Source organism: Cimex lectularius, unplaced genomic scaffold, assembly GCF_000648675.2.
Source record: "Cimex lectularius strain Harlan isolate CLEC.00 unplaced genomic scaffold, Clec_2.1 scaffold50, whole genome shotgun sequence".
NCBI lineage: Eukaryota > Metazoa > Arthropoda > Insecta > Hemiptera > Cimicidae > Cimex > Cimex lectularius.
In genome coordinates this window covers 685,429-703,430 of record NW_019392716.1, presented here as the reverse complement: position 1 = coordinate 703,430, position 18,002 = coordinate 685,429, and the positions used below count along the sequence as shown (strand labels likewise).

Below are 18,002 nucleotides of genomic sequence, written 5' to 3'. Positions count from 1 at the left end.
TTTGAGTCAAATTCTTTCTCGCTATTGTGATCTATTTAAATAATAAAAAATAGTACTCTATGCAGCAAAAAGTTGCTATCCTCGATTTTTTGTTTTTTGAGTATACTTGTAAGTTATAATTTTTATTTTTTGTTGTTTATTGGATATTTTAAAAGAAAAATAGAAGATATAACTAACTAAAACAATTAAACGGGGTAAAACAACTTTACCAAACATGTTTCTGTAGAAACAATGAAGAAAATATTCAATCCAGTACGGAGTATTTTTTCTTCTAGCGTTGATGAACGCTTGCATTCTATGTAAATCGATTTGATGAGGTTTTGAATGTAGTGCTGTGGAATATTTTCGTACTCCTCGAACAGCGCCATTTGCAATTCTCGCAAATTCTCTGGCATCTCTGGGCGACTTTTTACCCTCTGAAAGGTGTTCTATATGGTTTATGTCGGGACAACATGCTGGCCACTCGAAACATTGAATCGAAGTTCCAAGTATATATTTTTTTCCATAAAAATAAAACCGTCGTCGATTATTGAGCCTTCTTATGATAACACATTTTCAATATATCACTGTTATGGAATCCTCGACTAAGATCAAGTCGCGACCTTCCATAAAATTGCCTGCCTTTTTTTCCTTTTTTCCATTTGCAACAGAATCAAGTATAAAACGTCTAATCTGCAGATTATTTATTTCTGGTAATTGACAGGCTAATATATGTTGCATATGAAGGGTAAGAATACAAACTCGAGATTTAAAATCATTGGTTAATCAGATCTGTTTTCATACTGAAAAAAGTGACATTTTCTTATTCTAATAACAAAATATTCTCCGTCCGTATTATCTAACCTATCTTAACTAGAGAACAAAAGAGAAAGTTATTAAGAAATTATTTATCTAACTTTTTTTACACTTTTCTGGCTTTTATAAATGTTTTTATTTCTTGTTAATAATTTACCTTTTGATAAAATTTTATGTTGATGAGAAAACGTCGACGTTGCATTTATTCTGTCAGAGAGATAAAGGGAATTCTGACACACATGCAAATGATGCCAATTTGTTCCCTCTCTCATTATATTTTGTTTTTGACTGAAAAAACATTCTTCTGATAAATTAACGTGAACTTGTTAAGGTGTATTTGACTAAATCAAACCAATTGTTAAAAAAATATTAATTAACCTTTTATGCAATTAAAAGTGTAGTCAAATAATGCAAAATGCGTTATCATTCTTATAAAAAATTCTTTTGTTTTAAACTTCTGATAAAAATTATGTTCATAGTAATTAATCGCTGCTGCAAAACTATGAAGAAAATGACAGGAGGGCCGTCTCCTTTGATCCAAGCGCGAGCCCTTTAATTAAATGACTTCTACATATTTAATTAAAGTTTAAGCAGGGAAACTTGAGCTTGAGACCAAGACGGTTTTTTAAGAGAGTTGGGAGCGAATGGAAGAAGTTGGGGCGCCGGAGCTGCAAGTTTTATTATCCTACGTTGGATGCCTATAACAAACAATGGCCAGCAATCTCGCCGACTGAAGGCGAAGAGAAGCGGAAGAATGAAACCCTGTAAACACTAATATCAGACGCAATTAAACCTAATTGCACCAAAGAATGGAGATTATTTTTTAAAACCTTTTATGCTGTCGAACACACGCTGAGGTCTTAGAATTAATTTTTTATGAGAACGAATGCTAAAGATTTTTTATTATATCTAATATACATGGAGTACTGCATTTGCTTTATTTTCGTTTAAAATCAAAAAAGTTCGTTTAAAATTACATTTTTCTGCTAAACTTAAAGCAACAAGTAATGATAATGCTTGGTGCCTATTTTTTAAAATATTTACTTTGCTAATGTACGATTGTCAATATAACATATTCATAGTATTTACACTGAAATTTTTCATTGATTTTATTTTGTTAGTGTTATTTTTTATTGAAAATTAAAAAAATTATATTTCAAAATAAAAAATAAATTAAATTATATTAATTTTTTTTATAAACCAACTATTGGTATTAATGTTTTTATCTTAGAAACCATTTTTTGCTGATAACTTTATCCCATTTTCATTGTAGTTATTTACACCTTATACATATATTTGTTTTATTATGTTTATTTTCCCTAACTGCCCCTAACCAACTATCGAATTCCAGCTTATGTAATTTTCAATAAATTAACAGCAAGCCTCGAGAACCCACCTTGGCAGTCCGGGGTCAGACCTCGGTCATATCTGTCGAACCAGCGAGGTTGGGCTTGGGGTGGTACCAACACTAGGTCAATTCAGCACCCAATGCAGTTCTTAGATTCCCCCATTTACACTCTCATTGATTCGTAAATACATTCTTTCCTATTTACATACCATTTACTCAATCGATGACGGAGTGCTCTATAATCTCCACCACCCTTTACACCTAATATAAAACTGACCTAATTGACCCAATAACCCGCGATCAACCCTTTCACACTACACATTCACGCCAAAAAATACTTACAATCTCGACACACGCTGGGACAATCCTGTTTCCTACAAAAATCAAAACAAGGGGCCCCAGATATTCCCACTGTGCTCAAGGATTAGGAAGAGATTTTTTTATTTAAGGTCTGTGTGGTTATGAACCTAGTTGGATCATTTTGGTCCGCCCATCCTCGCTGTTTTGATCTGTCAGACGTTTTTGAACTGATTTCCATTGTCAGTAGTATGTAAGGCTTTCAAAATTTTGAACAAAATGATCGGAAATAAATAAATTCCACATATATAGCAGTATTACATCAAGATTTAATTTTAAACCAGTAATGAGAAAGCTAGATTCGGATGGTTTTTACACCGATAATTAAATTTTAATAATTAAGAGCGGATTAACTCAATTCTCGTAGAATCATTAAATGAAGTTTAATAGATTGATAAATACTCGGCATGCATTGAAATAACCAACATTTAAAATTCGATTACATTCAACACACTTTCGTTTTATGTTTGTGTTGTTAATTGGTGTGGTTGGAATAATTTAGGTCCTCGAAATATCTTTGGATCAAAATGTTTAATAACATATTGAGCAATAGGATGGATTATAAGTTGCTTACCGCTGATCTTTCAATAAACTCGTTCATAGTTTTTTTTTTTCCCCGGCCGGCTAGCTGCCTGGACTATTGCCGGCACCTCACATTTCTTCCACCTCACGTTTTATAAATTTATTTATTTTTTAATTTAATTTAATTTTTTTTTTAAATTAGCTTTTTTGTAGGAAGTCTGGCGATTTTTCTGGTTGTGTTCTGGGACGTTATTTCTACATTTTTAGCCCTCCCACACGTGGTGAAAAGGCTCTGAAACTATCTCATTCACTAATATTCAATCCTAGCCTAGCCTATAGGCGGGTTTCAGAGTACTCGATATTCCTCTGAAGACCCGCCCTCGTTCACGCTAATAAATACATCCATACATTATGTACAATTAAAATTACAATTAATCTAAAACGTTAACCTAGGTGGTGGGTTTATGGGGTACTTGATATTCCACCATAGACCCACCCATGCATACACTACTATCGCACTAATAAATACATTCACTCAAACAGTAACCAATCATTCTGTATTTACAAATTAAAAAATGCGGAGCCACTGGCGCATTTAATATTACAACAGTGCCTCCGCCCATTCACTCTAAAAGATATTATAGCTTAATGCTAACCTAAATCGGTGGGTCTGTGGAGTATTCGATATTCCTGCACAACCCACCCATACACACTCACTTTCGCGCCAATAAATACATTCATTCTACCAAAACACACAAAGAGATATCTATCCTAGTTTGGTGGGTCTGTGGGGTACTCGATATTCCGACCACTACCCACCCATACACTCACACATTCTCGCCAATAAATACACTCACTTCAGGAAGGGGAAATGAAACCACGTGTGGAGAAGCAGTAAAGGCGACCATATGCATTTATTTGCTTCAGATATTTGATTACTTTCTTGCTGTTGTCATTGCTGTGTTGCAAAACCTCTTTCAAGCTCGAGGAAAGGCCACACTTTGTTCTGTGCGGCGCCAGTAGTTCGCATTCGGTTAGTAAATGTTTAACAGTTATTTGTGCGCCGCACAATGGGCATCTCCGTGGACTTTTCCTCGCCAAGAGATGACCATGCGTCAGTCTAGTGTGGCCTATTCGCAGTCGGGTCAATATTATTCTCTCTGTTTTGCTCATACTATCCTCGTTCATAGTATTAAGAAGAACTGTTTATTAGTAAGTATAATTTTTGTAATATTAGTAAGTATAGTTTTTGAAATATTATTATAATTTTAATTACATAAAAAAGTGTTTAGATTCAAGATTTTATTATTACTAAAGACCGGATTCCCGTGTAATTTTTTTCTTTTTATTGATCACTCCGATTGCAATGAAACCAACACAGAAATTAAAATGATGGAAAGGGAGTTCTTTTGATATTATTCTATTTTGCTCGAAATTGCACGTTCTGGCGTCATCGCGTGAATTTTTACGGTTGACTGCACAAACATATTCCTATTTATTATTTTATTATGCGTAAAAACAACGTGAAATTACATAACTTTTATGGGTTTACAATATTTAGTAAACGAATTGTAGGTAAAATCTTTTTTATAATGAGATTCGTTAAAGTTTTTAACTAACGATGCTTAAAATGTTTCTAGAAACTTTTTATGTCCGACTACTTTCAATTTTTTAATCTTGCTTCGGCTTGGGTGCAAAGCAGAACCACTTAAAAAATAAAACTTGTCAAGTTCGTAATACCGATTGTTCAAAGTGGTGGTTGCAGGACTACCGTGACCTAAGACCGATGGCAAAATTTTTTTTACCCTCCCCAACCCATGGTTTAAACTGAAATTCCGCATGAAAGGCGGGTCGTCATGACCGAATCATTGTTTTCAATTTTATTTCGAACTACAAAACATTTTGGAAACAAATAAAAATTAATTTTAATGAGGAAAATAAAAACAAAATATATTTTAAATTTTACAATGTCAATATTTTTACTCTTGTTATGTTTTTAGATTTATTTATAAAATTTTATTGCATGTTTGTACATATTGGGTTTGATTGATTGAGTGAAATTGATATAATCGACTATAAAATAAATAATCGATCATAAACAATGTTTAATAATTACTTTTATTAGGTAAAATTTATTAGGATTTTATCTTTATTTTCTTTTTGCACTATTTTGAGGATTTTTTGCAAGTGTTCGCATTTTTCGTGGGTTTTGCACATTTCGAGGCTTTGATTGCATGTTTTGAAGGTTGTTACTACACGAAAATCGGGTTTTTAATTATATCTATTGAATGAACTTTACGAAGGAAAATAATTAATGTGAAAGTATATGAAGGTGGAAATGTAAAAAGAAAAGTTTTACTCTTCTTCAATCTTCCTGCCTGTTGTCTTCTCGTCTGACCGTCAGAAAAATCTTCGGCAACGATTGACGTTAGTTGTCTAGTCGAAGAATAAACCTGAAATTGGTTTTTAACCTAATCAAGTTCTACCGGCTGCCAAACAGTGATTAACGACTAAAAGCCTTCAAACTGATTGTAGATTGTAATCCAGTAAACAATAGAAAATTACTTTCCAGTCGACCTAGAAAAACTTAGAATTCAATTGTTTAAACCGACAAAAAACGCAATTAATTTAATTAAATTTAGTATTTTTGACGCTATGTGGTATCTGGGTATTTTCTTGTGATTAAGAGTTGATAAGGTAATTGTAAAATATGATAAATTTGAGTTATAACAGCTGAAATTGGCCTATTACAGGAGCGTGGTGAACATGCATAACAAAGGTAGACGGGCGAACCTGATAAAAAATGAGTTATGGCGTGTTTGCTCCGTTTAATAGAGCGTTCATTCAATTTCGCCAATTAGTCGGTGGAGGAAAAAAAACTTCAATCGAGTCAAAAGTTCAACAGGAAAAGTACAAGAACCTTAAACCTGTTTTTATTAGAGTTACCAAACCCTTCGGCTGTCAGTCGGTAACCGGTCGAGTCGCATTTTTCAACCTGTCTTCTTCGACCCAGTCGAAATTAGGCTTTAGTCGGAGATACTTCATTTAGTTCAACATTCAAGAAAAGGTAAAAGCGAGTAAAGCAATTTGTTAAAACTCCATTAAATCCTTGTATAAATGTATGCTCTACCTTAAGTAAATGGCCCTACACTATATCTTAGAGTTTACTTTTCATTTAATTATAGAATTATTTACACAAAAGAGATGATGTAAAAATGAGCTTTTGCTAGTGATAATTTCACTTTGTTAAAATACATCATACATTAAAACTTATTATTTGGAGATTGTGAGATGCGGTCTTGTGTGATGAAGGCTTAGAAAAAAATTTTCTTTGTCGGGCTACGTTTTGATCTTTATTGAGATCATCTTCAGGGCTCATTAACGATCGAAACGTTAACACGATAAAAAAATGTTTTTCTAAACCTACATCACACAAACCGCATCTCACGATTTCCAAATAATCATTAATTAAAGGTCACTAAATTGACAACTTGAAACGTCTGCTGATATTAGCAACCAAGATCAAATTGAATTCTGATTTGATGGTGGATTGAATAGTCATTAGTGACAGTCGCAAATCAAAAACCGAGAAATTAGGATCAAAAATGATCTGAAGGCTGTATAATTTATATTACCTACTTTTTATTAGTACAGATTATATTCAAAAGTACACGGATTACGTTATATGATGTGATCATTTAAAAAAATACATTTATTTTGGGTTAATGAGACAATCTATTAATTTTTACATAATTTAGTAATAAATATACTTTAGCCCGCTCATGTCACAGTTCTTACAACATCTAGTTGAGTTCACCTCGTAACTTTTACACAACTAACTCAAATTACTTTGTCGTTTTCAGTCGCTTTACGATGTGCTGAGCATTGAAGAAGTACGTAGTGCTTATAAGTTACCGTGTGAACTCAGCGTCGAGGTGCGGTTACCAAGGAACATATATCATACTTAGTAGAAAACTATTTTGGAACTGTTTTATTATAATTGTATTGCTTTTGGCGCACCCTTAAAGTTGTACATCATACATCCAAATAGGTTTTAATATGTGGTTACAAATCATTTTTTTATTTTGTATTGATCGCCGGGAATTCCTACATAGCAAGCCATGAAGTTCATTTTGTCATTTAGAATTATGGAAAATACATTAGGTAGATAGTAGTTGAATTTGAGTTTTCAATTTAATGAGATGCGGTTTCAATGAATCCGAGAATAGGGCAGCAACGTGTGACCCGTTACGCTAGGCGGTGACAAAAGGAAAGTGGCATACCCTTTGATTCTGTCACTTGGCCGCCGACGCGTTTTAACTACCGAACTCCTTTGAAAGACTAGGAACTGTTGGGGGAACCAGACAGAGGTGTAATTCAATTAAAAGTTTGGACCGGTGTGCCGACTGGATGGTGAAACGGCCTCGTCCTCCTCTCTCCGGTTCAACTTTTAAGCTAAAAAAGACAAGACAATAAATTGAGTTTTGTCCCCTTTTCTTTTTTCCGGTAAACCGTGACTCTTTCTCGCAACGGGGATTAACCGGTGTCAAGGCAGGGTTTTTGCACAACTGGATATTTTCGCGACACGAGGAAATCATCCTTCGTCCGACGATAACCAAATGTGCGATAAATTATATCAATGTATGACGGTCGCGGAGTTTCTCACTGAGGATGGCACAATGCCGAAAAGCGCTTGAGTAGTCAAACAAACCCACGAGTGATGATGGACCCAATAAGTAACCCAAAGCCGGTTCAGCATGAAAATAATAATGGTTCATATTATCAATTCATAAGTATGGATTGCAATTAAATGAAAAAAAAGAAGTGGTGCAACAGGTTATACAATGAATAAATAAATATCAAAAATATCACACATATTTTAAATTTTAAAGTTAGCTTTATGATATTAAACAGAAGTTCACCTCAAGTTCTATAAAAAAATCGTCCCTATTAAGGCCTAAATAATGTGAGGGCCATTTTAGCAATATGATGTTATCGCTACAATGCTATTTATTGGCTATTCTGCGTTCCGTATTATAAGGATAGGGGCAAAAGAGGTGACCACGAGGCCTTCTGCATCTGAGGAGATCTACTGTGCTCCTCTGTTTTTTTTCCAGCTAACTGGGCCAGCTACAAGTTGTTGATCAACCTCCATAGCCTTGCCAGCAGCTTTTTAGTGTAGGATCTTCCGGCTTTTCCTCTTATAATTGCAAGAATCTGCACATACATAGGTCCTCAAAAAACATAAAATGTGTCCTGCGATATCTTCTTCTTCCTGATAGTATCTACACAGTTCTTCTTCTGACTGTATCCCTATTGGTGCATGTGTCTTCTTACGCGACAGTGCACTGTCTGTAGTCCAACCAGAATCCTTCTGCTTGTTGGCTAAGCCCTTAAGTGCCGGCTGGCTCTCAGAGAAGACGCTATCTTCATGGAATGTGTTCTAAGCCTTTTAGTTCTCTGGCACTATTCAATGGCTATGATTTCAGACTAGAAAACTGTAGCAAATTTACCTAAGTTTAAAATCAGTTCGGTCTTTGGATTCATCCCAAAGACTCCACCTCCCGTGCTACTATCGTTTTTGATCACACAGATAGGAATTGACCTTCCTAGCTATTACATTGGCCTGTACAGTACCTTGTACTTGTTGGTCAAGTTAAATTTTGGATTAGTGGCATAGTTTTTTTTATGTTTATAATATACCCTTCATGTCACGATTTGTCGATAAATTTGATTATTAATGTGGTTGTAACGGTTTGTCTATTTCTCACTTATTTCTTGGACGATGTCGTAGGTAGCATAAAAGTGTAGCAACATAGACTGTGTTGACGTTTCAGCCTATTTGGCTGATGTACCAGATCTGTACTGTACAAATGCAAATTTATTCTACAGTAGAACGACAAGTAGGTAAAATTCGGTAAAATTCTCAATATCTTCTTAGTTTCTTTGATACATTAAGGAATTTCTTTCCCTTCTGGTATGAGAACTTCTATGCTAAAAGTCTTGGACAGTATGAATTATCTCGCAGAAGGGATTGGACCCTGCATGCGATGTGGCAGTTTTTCATTATTTTATTTTAAGTGTAACTCTGCGCGAATACGACTGCAATTCTGAAATTTTAGTATGGACGATGATGTTCTGATAAGACATAAACAATTTAAGTTCTCTAAAATTAAGGAATTATCAAGAAACCGTGGGGCAAAATTGGCATCTAAATACCTCATCAACTTAATACGTTTAAACTTTAAAGTTTAATTCTAGGTAGGATACATGTGTGACGTATTTCATTTCAAAATTATAAAAATATTAAAACGTTGACTAATAATATAAAAACGTTAAATTTTAAACGTGACGATTAAACCTAGACAACATTTGTAACTTATGAATTTGTGTGTGCTACAGTGACTGTTTTATGTACGAAACTTTTTCGTTTATGTACTTTTTGTTGAACGTGGCCATGCATATCATCGAATTTTAGCCCCGGGATCGGTTCTCTAAATATTTTAACAGACGCCCCTCTTATCGACAGTGTAATGTGCGCTTTTTCCGAACTGGCATCCATTATTCAGCCAGTTTGCGTGAGCGTCACCGTTTGGCCGGCACTAAGTCCTGTAATTCTCTATTACTCCTTGATTACTTTAACAGCCGAACGATGGTTGCTGAATAAACACCGGTGTGTTTCCTCAGTAGAAATCCAAATTTCCTCCGGATGTTTTTTTTTCTGGCCGGGTTTGCGGATTTTTTTCCGGTTCGATTTGTCTTGTCACACATGTGACGATTCGTGAAAATCTGTCCAGGAAAACAGAGGGAAAATATTTGAAAATGGTCAATCTAAAGGGATTAAACCAATAGGTATTCATGAAATCTGAAAGCCAGTACCGGTCCAAAAAAAAAAAAAAAAATTGTCAAACGGACAGGTTGAAATTCCCAGTCAATTTTTTTCGATCTTCGGCTTTTAAAAAATAATATTCTTTATTGCGATGGTTATCTATATATTTTTAACTCCTTCTTGGATGATCTGAAATAATGATCGTCCTATACTTCTGAGATGGTAATTGTAAAAATTTCCTGGTGGAAACAACAGTGGTAAAACAAAAGTTTTTGGCAATTAAACGTTTAGCCGTTTAGCTAATCTCAGTTTCATTATAATTAAATCCGACAGCTCGAACTATAGATGTGATTTATTGTGAAGATGCAATTTTGATGAGAAGGGTGTATTTTTTTTTTAAAGCTGAGCCTTAATTCGTTCTATTGAATTTAAATTAAAATCAAATTTTCGATTTAAAAGTACTAATTTACTAATTTCGAAATTCATTGTCTTGTCAATATAAAAACAAATAACATAAGTTCTGCTTATAGATAATAAAATTACAACATTGTAATTTATTAGCATAAATGGTTGAGTCGTTTAATAGTTACCGTTTAATATAAATATCTAGTCATACATACAACAATATATAATATATAATCCTAATAATATTGCGGATAGTTTTAGTAGGCAATCTACACGGTCATGGCTGTTGTTCTTTACATCGCCAGTCAAATATAATAATTTATACAAAATAAACATACTAAAGTTACATACAATAAAACATTTACATTAAAAAAGGTTAGTCTGGACAGCATTAGTACTGCGAAAGAGAACTTGACTGTGGATAATTGAGGAAGTACAGTTCACGCTAATAAATTGCAACGCTGTAATTTTCTTGCTCGTGAGCTCAACTTATTTCTGTTGGGGAGATATGCATTCCATACAAAGAGAGTGGTTATTTACTAAAATTTAATTTTAAATTGTATGTAACTTAACTCGTTTACAATCTGTACTGTAAATTTTTATTGAGCTTTCCAATACGTGCGTATATCCAATTACCCTGAGGAATATCGAGAACTCTGGAGTAGTGTGAACGAAGTCTACAGAAATTTAATTAGTGTGAATGGATGATTCCAATTACTACAAAGAATATCGAGTACCGTGGGGTAATGTGAATAGTAACATGACTATCATCTTTTTAACTTGTTTCTGTGTATTTATGCTTGATATTTGTGTAATTTTATCCCTAATTTATAAAGCCCTGAGGTACAGAGAGGCTAGCAATAAGAAAAACATACATAGTGAACAGGCCAATTGCGAAACGCGTGCTCAGCAAAGATAGGCATATCAAAACGATCTATAACAACCAAAAAACTAATTTTTGTGTAGTTAAAATCAAAATATACATTTTTGACAGAAAATTATCAATAGAGGATGAAGAATGAATAAGAGATTCGCAGGACACCTTAGCTATTCCAGAAATCCGTTTTTCACGAAAGAGAAAAATTTAGTTGTACATGTCAGCGTACGCCAACGGCAATCCCCATGACTGCCAAAAGTCCATTTCTACCAGTTGTCACGCGATAAATAATACATAAACGAAAAGTCCGTTTTGAATTTAATAAAAGTTGTATTTTTGTACTGAAATCATCTGCTCTTGACAGCTTTGCCTAGTGTCAACTGCACTGTTTTTGATGTTGCTTTTTTATTTGAGAACTGTATTTACAAATGGTTCAAATCACTTCCCCCCCGCTGATCGGACATGGTATATTTTTAATCATCTTGTTTTTTTTCCACAATTGCCAATATAGAGTTTTAAGCATGATGGATTCAAAAAATTCCAAATGAAAAAAGCTGGGAATCTCAGACACTTACTGAATCCTTTTAATTCAATACACCAAAATGTTCATATTGCAATGGTAGTACCTTAAACAAAAATTGAAACTGCCATAATTTTAACCCATTTATCTTTTATAAAATTAATGTAATTTTCTCTCCGTTTAAAACGAAATAAATGAAAATAATAGGAACTACAGACAACCGATGGAACTACTGATCCATTGACAATCCATCGAAACAACTACAATAAGTGGCGAAACTGAAATCTTGCAAATTATGACATATTATTAAAAGTGTTGCTTTTTGGGCACGTTTATCTGCATTATTTTTACAAAACGTTGTAATAAATAAATCAACATAAACGTAATGGAAACAATGAACTTTGGAACTCGTGGGAGACAAGAGTCCAGAAAGGCTGAAAGGCAGAATAACAGGGACATTCCACCTCGAGACTGCGGACAAACCACCTCGAACTTGGCTACTTCAACTTGACTTGTGAAGAATCATCTGAACGGAGAACATCAAGAAAAGAGCATTCATCGTGTGAGTTTCCCATTTCCATATTTCCTTAATTTTATTCCTTTGGGATTGCGGATACATACATTTTTCACTTATTTTTAATAATAATTTAAATTTGTGTTTATTATATTTTAAATTCGTTAGATTTCGTGATCCGATTGACCAAATAACAAATTTCAATTAATTAATCTTTATGTAAGGTATTGGTTGAGATAAAAAAGTCAGTTTCGAATTTTGAGAAATGGCAGAAAGAGGGAAAATTCGAAAGGTTGGGTTGAGATGGAAAGTTGGTGTCCGATTGGATCGAATTCACGAAGTGGTAAAGCAGCGGCAAATTTAACCGAAGGTCGTGGGTTCAAATCCCGCTCGTGACACTGACTTTTTTATCTCAACTAATACCTTACATAAAGATTATATTTTAATCTTTATTTCTAATTTTATTTTAATTCTTTATTTCTTAAACCTACATCACACCAGACCGCATCTCACGATTTCTAAATAAATATCGATTAACGGTCACTAATCACCACACATTATATTTTAAGTTTTTTTTAATATTAGTTCAAGGAGAGTAGCTTTCCTTTTTTGTAAATTTTAAGTTCAAAGATTACATTAAAAAATGGGTGTAAATCTAATTTTAAAAAGAAATAATTTTTATGAATAAATTCTGCATCCCTAACAGTGCCGTTTATTTAAAATTTTTCCTTTTATTAAAATAATAATAATTGTATTAATAATAATAATTATTATTATCGTTATTATTATAATTGTATTTTATTTTTTCATAAAAAATACCCTAAAAGTCTAACAACGTTTATTAACATAGGACATAAAAATGTATGAAATTGTACAATGTATACTAGAAATTCGCACAACCAATATTCAAATCTCTATTTCCCACACTCACTACCTCACTTACATATACTTTTAAATGATATCCCTCGCCCCTCCCCCCAAAAAAAATTAAATGTTTCGCGTTTTTGAACATTTATTGATCATATATGGATGAAGTTAAAAATATATTTATGTTTTACATGTTTTAGATCTGTCTAATAACCTTATTGTAAAAAAAGGAATATATATATACAGGGTGAATTGCTACTCGTGCTACAAACTTCTCCAGTAGATTCTTCACCCTAAAATGAACAAAAAAGTTCATATTGTCCATGGTCCGATTCNTATATATATATATATATATATATATATATATTGTATATATACTTGTATGTATATATAAAAGTGATGATTTAATACATAAATCAAAATGATTATTCATATGAATATATTTCAAACGCTGAGAAGGTTGAAAGTTATCTTTTATGGTAAACATATGGAGGCGATGATATTACCAAGGTTAAAAAAATAACATTTAAAATGGGTGAATCAGGGTTGTTGAGTTTTTTCGTAAACGGATGATAAGTTATACGGAGAGACTTGTGGCGTTTTTTCTATTTCCAGTGTAATAAAAAGGGAGAGAGGTCGGAGTGAAAATAATCGGCAAATTTCCGCCTTGAGAGGGTTGCTTTAAAAACAAAGCAGAGGACAAATGGACTAAGAAAGGCAATAATGCGTGTTATATGAGGATGGTGGTAATCATCAGATCGTACGTCGGGGTGCTATTAGCCGTGTGGAGGTGATTACGGACACTGCTCCACCGGGAGTCGTTATTACTTCCCTTTCCATCCCGGCTGTACACAGGGTGGAGGGAGGATGAAAAATTCAACCCCCGCCGCTTCCTTTACCCTTTTCCCTCTGAATTTTTCATCGGATACGCAAACAATTTAAGCGCCTGTCGAGTGTCATATCCCCGGGGTGAAAAATGCAATTAGGCAAAAGTGCGGGGCCCTGTGTGGAATAATGACTCTGTCAGTGTGGCGGGCTGACAGGGCGGCGGCACCACTCGCCTTAAATCGGCCGCCCTGACGTTTACCGGCCCCCCTTCTTCGGATGACTAAAAATCAATTAGACATGAGCTTTGTGAACGGTTCGGGGCCCCCCGGGTCCAAATCGTTTTTTTACCCTTCCATCAAAATATGTCGGATTTAATAACCAGAACAAAAGAATGAATACGCTACTATTTCGCTTTTTCCTCGTTCTTCCGTTAAAATGTCAAGGTAGCTTTTGTCTCTCGCTCCTGAATATCGAAGATACGAATAATATCGGGGGCTGTCACTTTAGAATGCTGATAACGCCGGAATAGTCCCGTCTCCTTTGATTTTCTTTTTTTCTGCTTATAAATGTCCAACGGTCACTGCTATTCGAGAAATTTTTCGCTTCTTTTTGAACATAAGGTCGAGTCAAGATGTAGTTCATTTTTAGCTCAAAACGTTTACGAGTTTTTGTCCAAAATGTTACCTACATTATGCGTTTAGTATTTGGCCAAGTATTCATTTTATCCAGGTAAGTCTGACGCTTTTAAAAATGGCAGACAACTACATATTTACTTACAAAGATAAATTAGAGAACAAAAGTAAAATCGAGTAATTCCTGTAACGCTCTACTCGTTGGGAGTCGCAGGCGAGAGGTCAAACAACATTGCCATATATTTTTCACACCATTACCAATTAAAAAGCTATGCAGGGATTCGAACCCAGAACCGCTAGTGTGACAAACACTAAGCCACCGCGGTCCCCTAATTAGACAACAATTTACTTTCAATTTTACTATTAATAATAATAATTTACTTTCAAAATTAATTTAAAAACGGCAAACCAATTATGTTAAAAAACATTAAGAACGCGCCATAAGTATCTAATTTTCTATTAAATACGAAATTGTCTTTATATCTGAAGAAAAAGAATATGCTCATAAGTCATCGGGCCAATGAAATTTAGTAAGTGCATTTCAGTTAAAATATACAAACATTTCAAATTCGAATACTTAATTATTTCAGAAGCGCAGATTTTATTTAGGAAATTCTTGAAATGATAGAATAGCTCATTCTGGATACAAAAAACTTTATACCACAAAGGTCTGATCACATAAATTTAGATTTTATGATAAATTGTTACGCACCCTCCACCCACCAAAAAACCATAAAACCGGGTAAGAATGAAGAAAGTAAAAATTACAGAAATCCCTTTAGCCAATCAGTTAATTTGTTTGTGTGGCTTAAGTAATACCATTTTCATCTCATCCTTACTAAATATTGTGTTAAGCACAACTAACAAAGTAATATTTACAATAAAGTAGTTAAGAAAGGACGGATATTCCTATCGATCTATGGATACTTTCCCTGTTAGATAGTTGATTATTCATCATTAATTATTTGTGATACAGGATATTAAGGATCAGTAACTCGTGCATTGTTGATACAAGATCCTTTTTCCAATTTAATAATGGTTATAAATATTTTAAAAAAATATTGGTGAGTAGATTAGGAATTGGTTGGTTTAATTGTATATTGCATTTTTCTGCAGAGTTCGGCTTATTTGGGATCATTTTAATTTGATTAATCACGAATAATCAACGTTTTATCAAAATGATGATGAAATGCGTTATGATTATTTCTTGATATTATGTAAACTGAAGTTGTACAAACTGTTTTACTCGAAAATACTTAACGAATCAGATTACGATAAAACAATAATAATAAAAAATAATTTCAATATAACAACGAGATGATTCAGTGCTGAAAGACAAGTTTTATGTTAATGTTTTGTTGAAAATTTGCATAAATAGTCGTTTGATAATGTCAGGGGTTTTTGTTTGTCGCCGTCCCGGTGGCCAGTGACGAGAAGAAACTGTGATAGACTGGACGATGCCGTACCAAATCATCAAAGGCGACATTGTGAAAGAGATGGCAGAGTTCGGCCCAATTTCCACATCGGCTACATAAATGAAGAAGAGGGCGCATTCGGGCGGAATGGATTGCCATCTGGCCCGGGCAAAGCGAGACCAATGAGCCGTCAAACCGCTTCCAAAGCAAAAAAAAAAAAAAAAAAATGGATAGATGGAGAGATTTACCGTTCATTACGATAAAAAATAGGCAAAAAACATGGGTCAAAGTGATCCTATCGATCTGTAAGATTTTTTTAGACTTCTGTTTCAGTCATTCCACCCGATGAGCAAATGTAAAAGTCCAAAAGCTCTATAGACCGGGTATGGCCAAGTAGAGAAAATAAGCGGTTAAAGAATGATCAGAGGCGATCAAATAGCTTAAAACCTCGAATATTCAACATGTCTCCACGACCAAAAAGATCCACCAAAAGGAGTTTAGAATAGTACGGTATTTGTAATTGAAAATTATTAAAATGTTTGTTTTTTGAAAGCATATGCAGTCTACTTAAAAAACATTTGCTATGTTAACAATCCAAGTGTAACATGGGGGCCCATACTGACAATGTCCCAAGACAGATGAAGTTAGACTTGGTGAAACCCCTAAAAAAAGAAATATAGGCCACCCCTCGGGATCCCGAGGCTGTAAAGGCGAAGATACGAGAAAACGACTCTATTTCCTTTCTTAACAGTTTTTTGAGAGTTGTTTCTCTTGACGAAAAACGAAACAATTTCGTCTGGACTCAGTATTCAATACCAAAAGATTGCTGTAAAAACAGACGTTGTGTGTTTAGGAGGATTTATATTAAAATTGTATTGAAAGTTTAAACCTGTGAGAGTTGTTGGTGTGTCTCAATTGTTCTAAACTAGAACTGCATGATTTTCCCACGGGATATTGCACGCTGATAACAAGGTTGACTCGAGCGAGTTGATCATTAATTCAACCAGAATATACATTACAATTTGCATACTATTGAAACGGTTTTGTATCGTTTCAAAGCACATAAACTACACATGCACCATAGAAATATAATGATCACGTAACAGTTATAACTAAGTTTGTCGTAGTTGAATTCTAAATTAATTCTAATTAATTCACAACTTTAAACATTAATAACGTGTGTGTAATTATTTAAAATATAATCAGGTTTTAAATTTTTACAGGATTTAAAAAAATCAAAAATTATATACAATTCTATATAATAAATACTCATACTCAAGAAGCTGTTATTCGAGTGTTCTAAAAATGATGAAAAATGTTATAGCATTGGCTAGATTTTTATTTATACTAATTAAATCAACATAGTATAACTATAATGTACAGCTTCATAATGATGTCACAAATAAAATTTGTTTATTACTGTTCAAAAACTGTTACCGTACATTTTTCGTAAAAGGTCGACAACTTTAATAAATGTAGAGGCAAAAGTTTTTACGGGGTAGCTTTTATGGGTTTATCAAGATAAGGAGGGTTAAAGGTCTTGAAGCTGTGCTTTATTCTTGTCGATCCTGAGCTTAAAAATATAAAACATGGTTACTTTAAATTTATTTGTATTACTTACACTAACATTTTAGAATGTTTTACACACATGCACAGATGTATATTTTTATTTGTGCACATGCATATAATGATAATTGATAACATATTAACATAATAAATCTTACAATTCATTAATTTTTATTGGTTGAAAAAGTTACTCACGAGAGCTCAAGTGGTAGAGCAGTGGTGTATTTAGCCGAAGGTCGTGGGTTCGAATCCCGCTCGTGACACTAACTTTTTTATTTCAACCAATACCTTACATAAAGATTAATTAATTGAAAGAAGTTATTTGGACAATCGGACCACGAAATATAATGGATTTAATAATAAATGTTTTTAATATCCACTCTCAGCGTATCTAACTTTAAACTAAAATCTTAAGTGATGAATTATAATTTCACAAAAATTAGTAATTTGGTCGTTACCGATGATTTTGATCTGCCCAACAACACCCCTGGGCACGCTTTTCGGCATTTTGCCCTACTCGTTTTACA

The 18,002-nt window shown here is 33.8% G+C and overlaps 1 protein-coding gene across 14 annotated transcripts in view; it reads right to left on the bottom strand.

The window, feature by feature from the left end:
* Positions 1–18,002, bottom strand: part of LOC106664325 (CUGBP Elav-like family member 4) — a 483,670-nt gene that overhangs the window by 62,598 nt on the left and 403,070 nt on the right. The window lies entirely within an intron of this gene.